Raw genomic sequence first — 15,763 nt, forward strand, 5'->3', positions numbered from 1 at the left:
AAATGGACCTTATTTTCATAGAACTTGAAGCCAGCGCAGTGATTCTTATCAAGAGATGTACCTAGTTGAGAATGTGCCTGTAATGTTTCTGATGAAAGTACATTGCGGCCAGGTGCGGTAGCTCATGCCTGTAATCCCAGCACTTTGAGAGGCTGAGGTGGGCGGATCACTAGGTCAGGAGTTCGAGACCAGCCTGGCCAACGTAGCGAAACCCCGTCTCTACTAAAAATACAAAAATTAGCCGGGTGTGGTGGCAGGTGCCTGTAATCCCAGCTACTCTGGAGGCTGAGGCAGGAGAATCACTTGAACCCGGGAGGTGGAGGTTGCAGTGAGCCGAGATTGTGCCATTGTACTCTAGCCTAGGCGACAAGAGGAAGACTCCGTCTCAGGGGGAAAAAAAGTGTATTGCATATGTAAATTCTCTTGGCTCTACTGTCGAGATACTTTCAAAGTCTGTTTAGTTCTTATCACTTCCACTGCTACCACCTTAGTCAAAGCCATCACTGGCTCTCACCTGGACTAGCCTTCTAATTCCTGCTTCTACACTTGCCCTGCTGCAGTCTGTTCACAACACAATAGCCAGAGTGCCTGTTTTTTAGCGAATACTACATACAACTCTGTGATAGTAAGGTGTAAAAGTTAGCCTTTTTTAGCCTCTCAGAAATGGGGGGTATGAAGACAGACTAGCTGTGACATCTTCCAGGTGATTTTGAAGCTGACCTGGAAAGCCATCAGTACTTTAAAGAGGATGCCTGTGTGTGCTTGTTTTTGCAGAGGCAATGTGACTTTTATTCTAATAAGGATATGCAAATAACCACTCATAAAATCCCATTTCTAGAAAAACTTGATAGGGTGATGCTTCCAGTGAAATGGGTGATTTTCTGGAAATATATTTTAAAAATTTTAATTACCTAAAATGAAGCAGATAAAAGAGTGATAACCATGAAACAGGTGATTCAGAAAGTACCTCTGCTGGGCCAGGCACGGTGGCTCACATCTGTAATCCCAGCACTTTGGGAGGCCAAGGCGGGTGGATTACCTGAGATCAGGAGTTCGAGACCAGACTGGCTAACATGGCGAAACCCCATCTTTACTAAAAATACAAAAATTAGCTGGGCGTGGTGGCATGTGCCTGTAGTCCCAGCTACTCAGGAGGCTGAGGCAGGAGAATCACTTGAACCTGGGAAGTGGAGGTTGCAGTGAGCCGAGATCATGCCACTGCACTCCAGCCTGGGTGACAGAGTGAGACTCCATCTCAAAAAAATTATAATAAAAGAAATTACCTCTGCTGGCCGGGTTGGAGGCTCACGCCTGTAATCCCAGAACTTTGGGAGGCCAAGGTGGCTGGATCACTTGAGATCAGGAGTTTTTTTTTTTTTTTTTTTTTTTTTTTTTTGAGACAGAGTCTCGCTCTGCCGTCCAGGCTGGAGTGCAGTGGCCGGATCTCAGCTCACTGCAAGCTCCGCCTCCCGGGTTCGCGCCATTCTCCTGCCTCAGCCTCCCAAGTAGCTGGGACTACAGGCGCCCGCCACGTCGCCCGGCTAGTTTTTTGTATTTTTAGTAGAGACGGGGTTTCACCATGTTAGCCAGGATGGTCTCGATCTCCGAGATCAGGAGTTTTGAGACCAGCCTGGCCAATATGGTGAAACCTCGTCTCTACTAAAAATAGAAAAATCAGCTGGTCATGGTGGCGCACGCCTGTAGTCTCAGCTACTCGGGAAACTGAGGCAGGAGAATTGCTTGAACCTGGGAAGTGGAGGTTGCAGTGAGCCAAGATTGTGCCATTGCACTCCAGCCTGGGCGTTGCAGCAAGACTCTGAAAAAAAAAAAAAAAAATTACTCTGTCCCCACTACTCAAACTTGGGAGAGAATATTACACAAGAACAACAACAACAACCCAGAAAAACTAGAGACCATTCTCACATACAGATATAAAGTCCATACTAAAATTTAATAAACCCAGCAGTGTATTAAAAATAACACATTGTGTATACAGGGATGTATTATAGGTTGAAAGAAAGTACCTTGGAGATGTGTTTGATACAGTTCAAAGTGATTTTTAAAAGAGATACCATGTAAAGGAAACTGAACTTAATGTGTACTAAGCAAAGAACTTTCAGAATTATTTTCAGTGATGAGACATTGGAGCACAGTAACATCTTGCCATAATGTGATAGGTGAGGTAAATATTTCAGTTGAGTAAAATGGGTTATTGTAAGTTGATGAAATAACTAGGATGCAATTCAGAGCGTGAAAAGCAATCATTTGCATTATGTCAGAATTCCTCACCTCTGTTCTCATTAAGGCCTAAAACAACGTCAGCTACTACTACAATTCTATAACATTGTTCTCTGGGGCTTAGCAAATGATAAAAGTACTGGGAATGGAAGAGACTGAAAGTAAGATAGTTTACCTTATGGAGAGATTGAATGTTATTCACAAAGTGTAAGATAGTCTACGTAGAAAATACATCCCAGAAACTGAAAAACTGCTAGGACAGTTCAGTAAGGTGATAAAGTTCAAGATAAATATGTAAAATTATTTAATATTAGTTTCCTTATTCACCACACACGCGTGCACACACACACACAAATCAGAATGCGATAGATGTAAACTACCCACGTATACATTTAACAGGAATACTCAAGATATGTATGAATAAAACATTTTGCTAAAGAAGAGATGAATTACAAGGAAAATACTGGATGGGATCAACTGCCATTTTTTTTCTACAAATTCAACATAATCCAGAAAGGCTTAAAAATTTTTTTTTGTTTTTTTTTTTTGTTTTTTTTTTTTTTTTGAGACGGTCTCACTCTGTGGTACAAGACAAGGTAGAGCCCGGGAGTTTGAAACTAGCCTGGGCAACATAGGGAAACCCGGTCTCAAAAAATAATAATAATAATACAAAAATTGGCTGGGCGTTGTGGTGTGTGCCTGTAGTCCCAGCAACTCGGAAGACAGGTGGGAGGATCGCTTGAACCCAGGAGACAAGTTGCAGTGAGCCCAGATGGCGCCGCTGCACTTCAGCCTGGGTGACAGAGCAAGACTGTCTCAAAAAAAAAAAAAAAAAAAAAAAAAAGACAGGAGCGGTTCCTGGTGCCTGTAATCCCAGCACTTTGGGAGGCTGAGGAGGGCAGATGGCTTCAGGCCATGACTTCCAGACCAGCATGAGCAACATGGCAAAACTCCATTTCAAAAAAAAAAAAAAAAAAAGCCAGGCATGGTGACACTGCCTGCAGTCCCAGCTACTCGGGAGGCTGAGGTGGGAGGATGGCTTGAGCCCAGGAGTGGAGATTGCAGCGAGCCTAGATGGCGCCATTGCACTCCAGCCCAGCCTCAGTGACAGCAAGAACCTATCTCAAAAAGAAAAATATTAAAAATATTTATAATCAATGTAGGTGAGGATATATTACTATTATATCTATCAAGATTTAAAATGTCTCCTTTTGACCCATAATTCATATCTGAAAATAAATCATAAATATTTGCTCATGTTCATAAAGATATATGTAGAAGGATGTTCATTCCAGTGTTGTTTACTTATTTTATTTTATTCCTGTATTGCCCAGGCTGGTCTGGAACTCTTGGCTTCAAGTGATCGTCCCACCTCAGCTTCCCAAAGCATTGGGATTACAGGTGCGAGCCACACCAGGGATGGGCCCCAGCATTGTTTATTATAGCAGCTATTGCAAGGCACCTAAATGTTAGTCAAAGGGAATGATTTAAAATATTTTGTGGTAAATTCGTTCTATTATGAAATAAAGCTATGAGCTACCTTTGATTCAGCCTGGTTAAAATTAAAAGTGAAAATACTGGTCCCAAAAATATTTCTTGGGAATCTCTGAGAGGAAATAATTTTTGACTTCAGGTGATCTGAGAATTCAAAATACAGTATTGATTATTGCTGACTCAACAAGAAGGAAGAGGAATGTAAAAGGAACACGCCCCACATCAATATTAGCATTGAATCTGTTCGAATCACAACTTTATTTTCTCATACAGCGTCACAGGGAGAAATCTAACAAGTGAATTTGTACCACTTCTATAGTAGTGAAATTATACATTAAAGTTAATCACTATTGAGCTGGTGTGTCCATTAGTTTATTTTCTTAAAACACATGCTTTCTATCAAATATAAATTCCTCTTTTTTTTTTTCTTGAGACGGAGTCTCGCTTTGTCGCCCAGGTTGGAGTGCAGTAGCGCAATCTTGGCTCACTGCAACCTCCACCTCGTGGGTTCAAGTGATTCTTGTGCCTCAGCCTCCTGAACAGCTGGGATTACAGGCAGGCACCACCACGCCCAACTAATTTTTGTATTTTTAGTAGATTGGGATTTCACCATGTTGGCCAGGCTGGTCTCAAACACCTGACCTCAGGTGATCCACCCGCCTCTACCTCCCAAAGTGCTGGGATTACAGGCGCGAGCCACTGCTCCCAACCTAAATATAATTTCCTATTACAAGTGAACGTTGAGTAATATATTCTCCACAAGAAACATATACAAAGACTTAGCAGGAGGCCAGGCGCGGTGGCTCACGCCGGTAATCCCAACACTTTGGGAGGCTGAGGCAGGTGATCACCTAAGGTCAGGAGTTCGAGGCCAGCCTGGCCAACATGGTGAAACCCCGTCTCTACTACAAATACAAAAATTAGCCGGGTGTGGTGGCGGGCGCCTGTAATCCCAGCTACTTGGGAGGCTGAGGCAGGAGAATTGCTTGAACCCGGGAGGTGGAGGTTGCAGTGAGCCGAGATTGCGCCGTTGCACTCTAGTCTAGGTGACAAGAGGGAAACTCCATCTCAAAAAAAAAAAAAAAAAAAAAGACATAGCAGGAATAATAACTTTGAGTATTATACTCCAAAACAGATAACAATAAATCCTTTAAAAATAATATGAATACTGGGCTAGGGCCAGGCATGGTGGCTCACGCCTCTAATCCCAGCACTTTGGGAGACCGAGGCGGGTGGATCACGAGGTTGGGAGTTCGAGACAAGCCTTACCAACATGGTGAAACCCCGTCTCTACTAAAAATACGAAAATTAGCCAGGTGTGGTGGCGCACACCTGTAGTCACAGCTACTCAGGAGGCTGAGGCAGGAGAATCACTGGAATCTGGGAGGTGGAAGTTGCAGTGAGCAGAGATTGTGCCACTGCACTCTAGCTTGGGCAACAGAGAGAGACTCCATCTCAAGAAAAATAAATAAAATAATAATATATATACCGGGCTGGGCATAGTGGCTCATGCCTGTAATCCCAGCATTTTGGGAGGTCGAAGTGGGTGGATCATTTGAGGTCAGGAGTTTGAGACCAGCCTGGCCAACATGATGAAACCCCATCTCTACTAAATACAAAAATTAGCTGGGCATGGTGGCGCATGCCTGTAGTTCCAGCTCGGGAGGCTGAGGCAGGAGAATTGCTTGAACCTGGGAGGTGGAGGTTGCAGTGAGCCAAGATCGCGTCACTGCACTCCAGACTGGGTGACACAGCGAGACTCTATCCCAAAAAAAAAAAAAAAAAGTATGCCAAGAATGTCACAGTAGGAGTTTCAATGAGCCCAGAACACACTTTAGTGATAGTAAGATGCAGAATATGCATAGCTCAAACTTAAATAAGACCTTTGTCTACTGCAAAATCTCCTAAGTCTTAGAGACCTCATGATTTGTAATCATCTTCAAGTTTCTCCAAAGGGTTGCACAATTACAACAAAACCCATTAGTCCAGTGGTTGGCATTCTCAAAAGCATAACCCAACAGTCTTTTGCTTATCTCAAAGTTTCTCATCAAATATGACTCATGGCCTATTTTTCTTTTTTTTTTTGAGACAGAGTCTCACTCTGTCAATTCAGGCTGGAGTGCAGTGGCTCCATCTCGGCTCACTGCAAACTCCACCTCCCGGGTTCATGCCATTCTCCTGCCTCAGCCTCCCAAGTAGCTGGGACTACAGGCGCCCGCCACCACGCACGGCTAATTTTTTGTATTTTTAGTAGATACCGGGTTTCACCGTGTTAGCCAGGATGATCTCAATCTCCTGACCTCGTGATCCGCCCACCTCGGCCTCCCAAAGTGCTGGGATTACAGGAACTCATGGCCTATTTTTCAAAAATTTTATTAGTCTTTTCAAAAGATCAATGCTATGGCTTGAATGTTCCTTCCAAAACTCATGTTGAAATTTAATCATTGTAACAGTGTTTAGAGGTGGGACCTTTAAGACGGGATTAGGCCGAGAGGGTTCTGCCCTCATAAATGGATTAATGCCTTCATCTCAAGCGTGGGTTGGTTGTCACGAGAGTGGGCTCCTGTTACCATGTGGCAAGAAGACCCTCACTAGATGCCAACACCATGCTTTTGGACTTTCTAGCTTCCAGAACCATGAGCCAAACAATTCTCTTTTCTTTATAAATTACCCAGACTGTGGTATTCTGTTATAGCAGCAGAAAACAAAGACAAACAGTTTTTTATTTTGTTAAAGCCTCTCTATTGTACTTTTAACTTCACTGATTTCTTACCTTTCTCATTTCCTTTCTTCTACTTTATTTGGGTTTATCATGCTATTTTTTTTTGTAAGTATTTAACTCATTACTTTTCTTTTCTTTCTTTTTTTTTTCCCCCTCTGACACAGGTCTCCCTCTTTTGCCCAGGCTAGAGTGCAGTGGCACAACCAAGGCTCACTGCAGACCCAGGTGATCCTCCCACCTCAGCCTCCCAAGAGCTGGGACTACGGGTGCATGCCACTATGCCCAGCTAAGTTTTGTATTTTTTGTAGAGACGGGGTTTTGTCATGTTACCCAGGCTGGTCTCGAACTCTTGGGCTCCAGTGATCCACCCACCTTGGCCTCCCAGAGTGTTGGGATTACAGGTGGGAGCCACTGCACCCAGCCCATTAATTTTCTTTTAGCCCTCTTTCTGGTATAAACATTTAAGTCTAAAGTTTCCCACTTGGTACTTCCTTAGCTGAGCAAATAAGACTTCATTTATTTAGGTATAATTTATATTCAATAAAATGCACAAATCTTGAATATTCATTTTGATGAGTTTTGATAATTGCATACACCCTTGTATCCTGCAGCCTAAACAAGATACAGAACATTTCCATCACCACAGAGAATTCCCTTATCCTTCTACAATATGTTGTCTTTTGGCATCTGGCTTCTTCCACTTAAATTTTTTTTTTTTTTTTTTTGAGACAGAGTCTTGCTTTGTCACCCAGGCTGGAGTGCAGTGGCGTGATGTCCGCTCACTGCAAGCTCCACCTCCCAGGTTCATGCCATTCTCCCGCCTCAGTCTCCTGAGTAGCTGGGACTACAGGGGCCCGCCTCCACGCCCGGCTAATTTTTTTGTATTTTTAGTAGAGACGGGGTTTCACCATGTTTGCCAGGATGGTCTTGATCTCCTGACCTAGTGATCCGCCCACCTCGGCCTCTCAAAGTGCTGGGATTACAGACATGAGTCACCGTGTCCGGTCTTTTTTTTTTGAGACAGAGTCTCACTCTGTCACCCAGGCTGGAGTGCAGTGGAGCAATCTTGGCTCACGCAACCTCCGCCTCCTGGGTTCAAGTGATTCTCCTACCTCAGCCTCCTGAGTAGCTGGGATTACAGGCGCGTGCCACCACGCCTGGCTAATTTTTGTATTTTTAGTAGAAACAGGGTTTCACCGTGTTGACCAGGCTGATCTCGAACTCCTGACCTCGGGTGATTTGCCCACCAAGGCCTCTGAAAGTGCTGGGATTACACTCTGAAAGTGCAGCATGAGCCACTGCGCCCAGCCGCTTAAAACGTTTTTGAGATTCATCCATGTAGTAGCATGTCTCAATAGTTTGTTCCTTTTTATTGCTGAATAGTATTGTACTATAAAAAAAAATCACATTTTTTAAATCCATTCACCACTTGATGGACATTCGGATCTTGCCACTTTTTGGCTATTAAGAATAATGCAGGCGGGGCGCAGTGGCTCACTCCTGTAATCTCAGCATTTGGGAGGCCAAGGAGGGAGGATGACTTGAGCCTGGGAGTTAGAGACCAGCCTGGACAACATAGGGAGACCTCATCTCTATAAAAAAATAAAAAATAAGAAAAGAATAATGCACTATAAACATTCATATGCAAGTCTTTGTGTAGTCATATTTTTTTTTATTTAATTTTTTTTTTTTTTTTTTTTTTTTTTTTGAGACAGAGTCTTGCCCTGTTACCCAGGCTGGAGTGCGATGGCACGATCTCAGCTCACTGCAACCTCACCTTCCCAGGTTCAAGTGATTCTCCTGACTCAGCCTCCCCAGTAGCTGGGATTACAGTCATGCGCCACCATGCTCAACAAATTTCTGTATTTTTAGTAGAGACAGAGTTTCACCATGTTGGCCAGGCTGGTCTTGAACTCCCAACCTCAGGTGATCTGCCCGCCTCGGCCTCCCAAAGTTCTGGGATTACAGGCACGAGCCACTGTGGCAGGCCGTATGTTAATTGCTTTAAATAGATTCCTAGGAGTGGAATGTTGGGTTGTGTGATAAGTGTATGTTAAAATTAGAAACTGCTAAACGTTTGCAAAGTGGCTGTGCTATTTTATTTTGTTTTGTTTTGTTTTATTTTGTTTTATTTTATTTTATTTTATTTTATTTTATTTTATTTTATTTTATTTTATTTGAGATGGAGTCTTGTTCTGTCACCTGGGCTGGAGTGCAGTGGCATGATCTTGGCTCACTGCAAACTTCGCCTCCCGGGTTCAAGCGATTCTCCTGCCTCAGCCTCCTGAGTACCTGGGACTACAGGTGCCCACCACCACGCCCAGCGAATTTTTGTATTTTTAGTAGAGGTGGGGTTTCACCATGTTGACCAGGCTGGTCTTGACCTCCTGCCCTCAAATGATCCACCAACCTCAGCCTCCCAAAGTGCTGGGATTACAGGCATGAGCCACCACGCCTGGCCAGGCTGTGCCGTTTTATATTCCCATCAGCAATGGAGTAGGGTTCTACTTTCTCAATATCCTCTCTAATACTTGGTATTTTTTTTTTTGTTACAGTCGTCCCCCCTTACCTGCAGGGGATATATTCCAAGACCCTCAGGGAATGCCTGAAACAGTAGCTAGTACCAAATCCTATATATACTATATTTTTTGATCTGATAACCAAGATGGCTACTAGGGGACTAATGCGCAGATAGTATATACAGCATGGATATGCTGGACAAGGAGATGGTTCACACCCTAGGCAAGACAGAGTGAGATGACATCATACTTTATCATGCTATTAAGAACAGCACACGATTCAAAATTATGAATTGCTTATTCTGGAATTTTCAATTTAATATTTTCAGACTGGTTTACCACAGGTAACTGAAACCTTGGAGATAAGGGAGATTACTGTATAACCCCCCTTTTTTTTGAGACAGGGTCTCACTGTGTTGCCCACGCTGGAGTGCAGTGGCGTGATCTCGGCTCACTGCTACCTCCACCTCCCGGGTTCAAGCAATTCTCCTGCCTCAGCCTCCGGAGTAGCTGGAATTACAGTCGCCCGCCACCCCGCCCGGCTAATTTTTGTATTTTTAGTAGAGACAGGGTTTCACCATGTTGGCCAGGCTGGTCTCGAACTCCTGACCTCAAGTGATCCGCCTGCCTTGGGCTCCCAAAGTGCTGGGATTACAGGAGTGAGCCACATTGCCCGGCCTGTATAACCTTTTTATTTATTCATTTATTTTGAGACAGAGTCTTGCTCTGTCACCCATGCTGGAGTGCAGTGGCGCAATCTTGGCTCACTGCAACCTCCACCTCCCTGGTTCAAGTGATTCTCCTGCCTCGGCCTTCTGAGTAGCTGGGATTACAGGTGCCTGCCACCATGCTTGGCTAATTTTTTTGTATTTTTAGTAGAGACGGGTTTCACCATGTTAGCTAGGGTGGTCTCAATCTCCTGACCTCGTGATCTGACTGCCTCGGCCTCCTAAAGTGCTGGGATTATAGGTGTGAGCCACCGCGCCTGGCCCTGTATAACCCTTTGAGTGGGTATATAGTGGTATCTTGTGGTTTAAATTTGCATTTTCCTAATGACTAATGATGTTGAGCACTTTTCATGTGCTTCTTAATAATTTCTGGAAGTTTTATAGTTTTGGTTCTATTGTAAGCTAATTTTTCAATGGTGTGGGGTAAAGGTCTGTGTTCATTTTTTAATTTTTATTTATTTTATTTTATTTTGTAGAGATGTGGTCTCACTATGTTGCTCAGGCTAATCTCAAACTCCTGGCCTCAGGTGATCCTCTCGTCTCAGCCTCTCAAACTGCTGGGATTACAGGTATGAGCCATCACACTCGGCCTAATTTTATTTTTAAATGGATGTCTAATTCTCCCAAAGCATTTGTTGAAAAGACTATTCTTTCCCCACTGGATTGTTTTGGCATCTTTATTGAAAATCAGTTAACTTAAGTATAAAAGTTAATTTCTTTAGTTCTACTCTATCAATCTATGTGCCACACCATCTTGATTATTGTGGCTTTACAGGGAGTTTTGAAATTGGAATTGGGTAATGTAAATCCTTCAGCTTTATCTTCTTTTTTTGTTCAAAACTGTTTTGGCTATTTGAAGTCCTTCGAATTTCCATATAACTTTTAGGATCTGCTTGTCAATTCCCCCCCACCCCAAAACAAAAACAAAAACAAAAACAAAAAAGCCCAAACCTTCTGGAATTTTGTTAGGGATCACACACTAAATTTCTAGATCCAGTTTGGAGGGAAGTACCATCTTGACAATATTGATTCTTCTAATTCATGAACATGGAATGTCTTTTAGTAGAGACGGGTTTCACCATGTTGGCCAGGCTGATCTCAAACTCCTGACCTCCAGCGATCTGCCTGCCTCAGCCTCCAAAGTGCTGGGATTACAGGCATGAGTTACCGCTCCAGGCCATGGAATGTATTTTTTCTTTTTTTCCCAAGACAGAGTCTTGCTCTGTTGCCCAAGCTGGAGTACTGTGGCGCAATCTTGGCTCACTGCAACCTCTGCCTCCCGGGTTTAAACAATTCTCCTGCCTCAGTCTCCCAGGTAGCTGGGATTACAGGTGCCCACCACCACGCCCGGCTAATTTTTTTTTTTTTTTTTTTTTTTTTTAAGACGGAGTCTCGCTCTGTCACCCAAACTGGAGTGCAGTGGCCAGATCTCAGCTCACTGCAAGCTCCGCCTCCCGGGTTCACGCCATTCTCCTGCCTCAGCCTCCCGAGTAGCTGGGACTACAGGCGCCGCCACGTCGCCCGGCTAGTTTTTTGTATTTTTTAGTAGAGACGGGGTTTCACCGTGTTAGCCAGGATGGTCTCGATCTCCTGACCTCGTGATCCGCCCGTCTCGGCCTCCCAAAGTGCTGGGATTACAGGCTTGAGCCATCGCGCCCGGCCTAATTTTTGTATTTTTAGTAGAGATGGGGTTTCACCATGTTGGCCAGGTTGGTCTCGAACTCCTGACCTCAGGTGATCCACCTGCCTCAGCCTCCCAAAGTGTTGGGATTACAGGCGTGAGCCACCATGCCTGGCCGAAATGTATTTCTTAAATAATAAGACTTGAAAGTTGAAATTACTCTCTGAACCATGGGCTGCAGAATGGATGCTGTGTTAGCAGGCATGAAAACAGTATTAGGGCTGGGTGTGATGGCTCACACCTGTGATCTCAGCATTTTGGGAGGCTGAGGTGGGAGGATCTCTTGAGCCCAGGAGTTCGAGACCAGCCTGGGCAACACAGGGAGGCTCCATCTCCACAAAAAATTTAAAAGTTAGCCAGGCGTGGTGACATGGGCCTATAGTCCTAGCTACTCAGGAGCCTGAGGGGAGAGGATGGCTTGAGCACAGGAGATTGGGGCTGCAGTGAGCTGTGATTGTGCCACTGCACTCCAGCCTGGGTGACAGAGAGAGATGCTGTCTCAAATAAAAAAATTAATCTCCTTGTACATCTTCATAAGGGCTCTTGGGTGACTAGGTGCATTGTCAGTGAGCAGTAATATTTTGAAAGAGATTTTTTTTTTTTTTTTTTGAGACAGAGTTTTGCTCTGTCACCCAGGTTGGAGTGCAGAGGCATGATCTTGGCTCACTGCAACTTCCGCCTCCTGAGTTCAAACGATCCTCCTGCCTCAGCCTTCTGAGTAGTTGGGACTACAGGTGCATGCCATCATGCCGGGCTAATTTTTGTATTTTTAATAGAGACAGGGTTTCACCATGTTGGCCAGGCTGGTCTTGAACTCCTGACCTCAGGTGATCCACCCTCCTGGGCCTCCCAAAGTGCTGGGATTACAGGCGTGAGCCACTGCGCCTGGCTGAAAGGGATTTTAAAAAAATGAGCAACAGGTCTTGACATTGGGCTTAAAATATTCAGTAAACCATGCTGCTAATAGATGTGCTGTCATCCAGGTTTTGTGATTCCATTTATAAAGCACAGGCAGAGTAGATTTAGCACAATTCTTTAGGGCGCTAGGATTTTATTTTATTTTTTAGAGATGGGGTCTCACTCTGTTGCCCAGGCTGGAGTGCAGTGGCATAATCATACCTCACTGCAGCCTGAAACTCCTGGGCTCAGGGAATCCTCCTGCCTCAGCCTCCTGAGTAGCTAAAGCTACAGGCATGCTCCATCATGCCTAATTTTTTAATTTTTTTTGTAGAATTGGGGTTTTGCTATGTTGCCTGGATTGGTCTCCAAACTCCTGGCCTCAAGGGATCCTTCTATCTTGGCCTCCCAAAGTGCTGAGATTATAAGCATGAGCCACCACACCAGGCCCAGGCCCTAGGATTTTTGAAATGGCCAGAGCGTTGGCTTCAAGTTAATGTCATCAACTATTAATACATTAGCCCCTAGGACAAGAGAGTCAGCCTGTCCTTTGAAGCTTTTGAAGCCAGGCATTGACGTCTCTCTAGCTATAAATGTCCTAGATGGTATCTTCTTCAAATAGAAGACTGTTTTGTCTACATTGAAAATAAATCTGTTTAGTGTAGCCACCTTAATCAATTAGCTAGATCTTCTGGATAACTTGCTACAGCTTCTAAATCAGCACTTGCTGGTTCACTTTGTACTTTTTTGTTATGGAGATGGCCTCTTTCCTTAATCCTCATAAACCAATTCCTGCTGGCTTCCAACATTCCTTCTGCAGTTTCCTCACTTCTCTCAACCTTCATAGAATTGAATGGAGTTTGATTTAAGGAAATGCTGTAACTGGTTTGATCTTTATCCAGACCACTCAAGCTTTCTCCATATTAGCAGTAAGGCTGTTTTGCTTCTTATCATTCATGTGTTTGCTGGAGTAACACTTTTAATTTCCTTCAAGAAGGTTTCCTTTGCACAACTTGGCTGACTGTTTGGCACAGGAAGCTTGGCTTTTGGCCTGTCTTGGCTCTCCACGTGCCTTCCTCCCTAAGTTTAATCATTTCTACCTTTTGATTTAAAGTGAGAGATACGTAACTCTATCTTTCACTTGGACATTTAGAGGCCATCGTTGGGTGATTAATCGGCCTATTTTCAATATTGTTGTGTTTCAGGGAATAAGGAGGCCCTAGGAGAGGGCGAGGGGTGGCCAGTGGGTGGAACGGTCAGAACACACATAACGTTTATGGGTACATAGACATGTTTCCTGGTGTTCCAAAACAATTACAGTAGTGACATCAAAGATCACTGATCACAGATCACCATAACAGATATAATAATAATGAAAAGACTTGGAATATTTTAAGAATTACCAAAATGTGACCCAGAGACATAAAGTGAGCACACGCTGGTAAAAACATTGGAACTGATAGACTTGCTTGACGGAGGGTGGCCACAAACCTTTCATTTGCAAAAAATGCAATATCTGCAAAGTGCAATCAAGCGAAGTGTAATAAAATGAGGCATTCTGCATAATTTAGATTTTCTATTGCTTGTTGAGTTAATTTTGGTAATTTGTATATTTTCAGGAATTTATTCATGTCATCTAAGTTTTCTAATGTGGGCGTAATATTATTCATAGAATGCCTTTTAATCCTTTTATATGAAGTGGAGGTAGTTCTGTAAGCTTTTGTTCCTGATTTTGGTAATTTATGTCTTTTCTCTTTTCTGTTTGTTTTTTTTTGAGTCAGGGTCTCGCCCTGTCAGGCTGGAGTGCAATGGCACGATCATAGCTCGCTGTAGCCTCAAACTCCTAGGTTCAAGCAATTTTCCTGCCTCAGCCTCCCAAGTAGCTTGGACTATAGGTGTGTGCTGCCAAGCCAGGCCCTCTTTTCGATTTTTTTTTTTTTTTAGATGGCAGAGTCTCGCTCTGTCACCAGGCTGGAGTGCAGTGGCGCGATCTGGCTCACTGCAATCTCCACCTCCCGGGTTCAAGCAATTCCCCTGCCTTGGCCTCCCAAGTAGCTAGGACTACAGGTGCCCACCACCATGCCTGGCTAATTTTTTTTGTATTTTAGTAGAGATGGGGTTTCACCATTTTGGCCAGGATGGTCTCAATCTCCTGACCTTGCGATCTGTCCGCCTAAGCCTCCAAACATGCTGGGATTACAGGCATGAGCCACCGTGCCCGGCCCAGCAGAGGTAATTTCTGAATCACCCTGCCCAGCGCAGTGGCTCATGCCTGTAATCCCAGCACTTTGGGACGCCGAGGCAGGTGGATCACGAGGTCAAGAGATCGAGACCATCCTGGCTTACACGGTGAAACCCCGTCTCTACTAAAAATACAAAAAATTAGCCCGGCGTGGGGACGGGCACCTGTAGTCCCCAGAGCTACTCGGGAGGCTGAGGCAGGAGAATCGCTTTAACCCGGGGGTGCGGAGGTTGCAGTGAGCCGAGATCTTGCCTCTGCACTCCAGCCTGTGCAACAGAGCGAGACTCCATCTCAAATAAACAAACAAACAAATAAATAAACAAACGTTTTAAAGGAGATAATTGTGGACTCACATGCTGTCCTAAGAAATCATATACAGCAGGGATCCCCAGCCCTGGAGTGCCGGACCCTTACTGGTCCTTGGCCTGTTAGGAACCTGGCCGCACAGCAGGAGGCGAGCGAGCATTAGATTCTCACAGAAGGGAGAACTCCCCGCATGCGAGCAATCAAAGTTGCACGCTCCTTATGAGACTCTAACTAATGCCTGATGATCTGAGGTGGAATAGTTTCATCCTGAAACCACCCACCCCCTATCTGTGAAAAAACTTTCTTCCACAAGACAGGTTCCTGGGGCCAAAAAGGTTGGGTATCGCTGATAAGGAGTGATCCATGTACCTTCTTTTTTTTTTTTTTTTTTTTTTTTTTTATTATACTTTAAGTTCTAGGGTACATGTGCATAACGTGCAGGTTTGTTACATATGTATACTTATGCCATGTTGGTGTGCTGCACCCAGATCCATGTACCTACTACACAGTGTCCCCCAGTGGTAACATCTTACAAAACTGTAGTACCGCAGCACAACCAGGATGCTAACATTGATACAGTCAGGATACAGGACTGTTGCATCACCAAGGATCCCTCATGTTGTCCTCATGTAGCCACGTCTGTTTTCTTCCTACCTCATTCCTAGCAACCACTATTCAGTTCTCCATTTCTGTAATTTTGTCATTTCAAGAATGTTGTATAAATTGAACTATAACTTTGGGATTGGCTTTTTTTTTTTTTCCACTCAGCATAGTTCTCTGAAGAATCATTCAAATAGTTGTGTGTATCAATAGTTTAATAGTTGGTTCTTTTTTTTTTTTTTTTTTGGAAATAGGGTCTTGCTCTGACCCCCAGGCTGGAGTGCAGTGGCGCAATCTCGGCTTACTGCAACCTCTACCTCTGGGACTCAAGCGATC

This window comes from Rhinopithecus roxellana, chromosome 7 (genome assembly GCF_007565055.1).
Source record: "Rhinopithecus roxellana isolate Shanxi Qingling chromosome 7, ASM756505v1, whole genome shotgun sequence".
NCBI lineage: Eukaryota > Metazoa > Chordata > Mammalia > Primates > Cercopithecidae > Rhinopithecus > Rhinopithecus roxellana.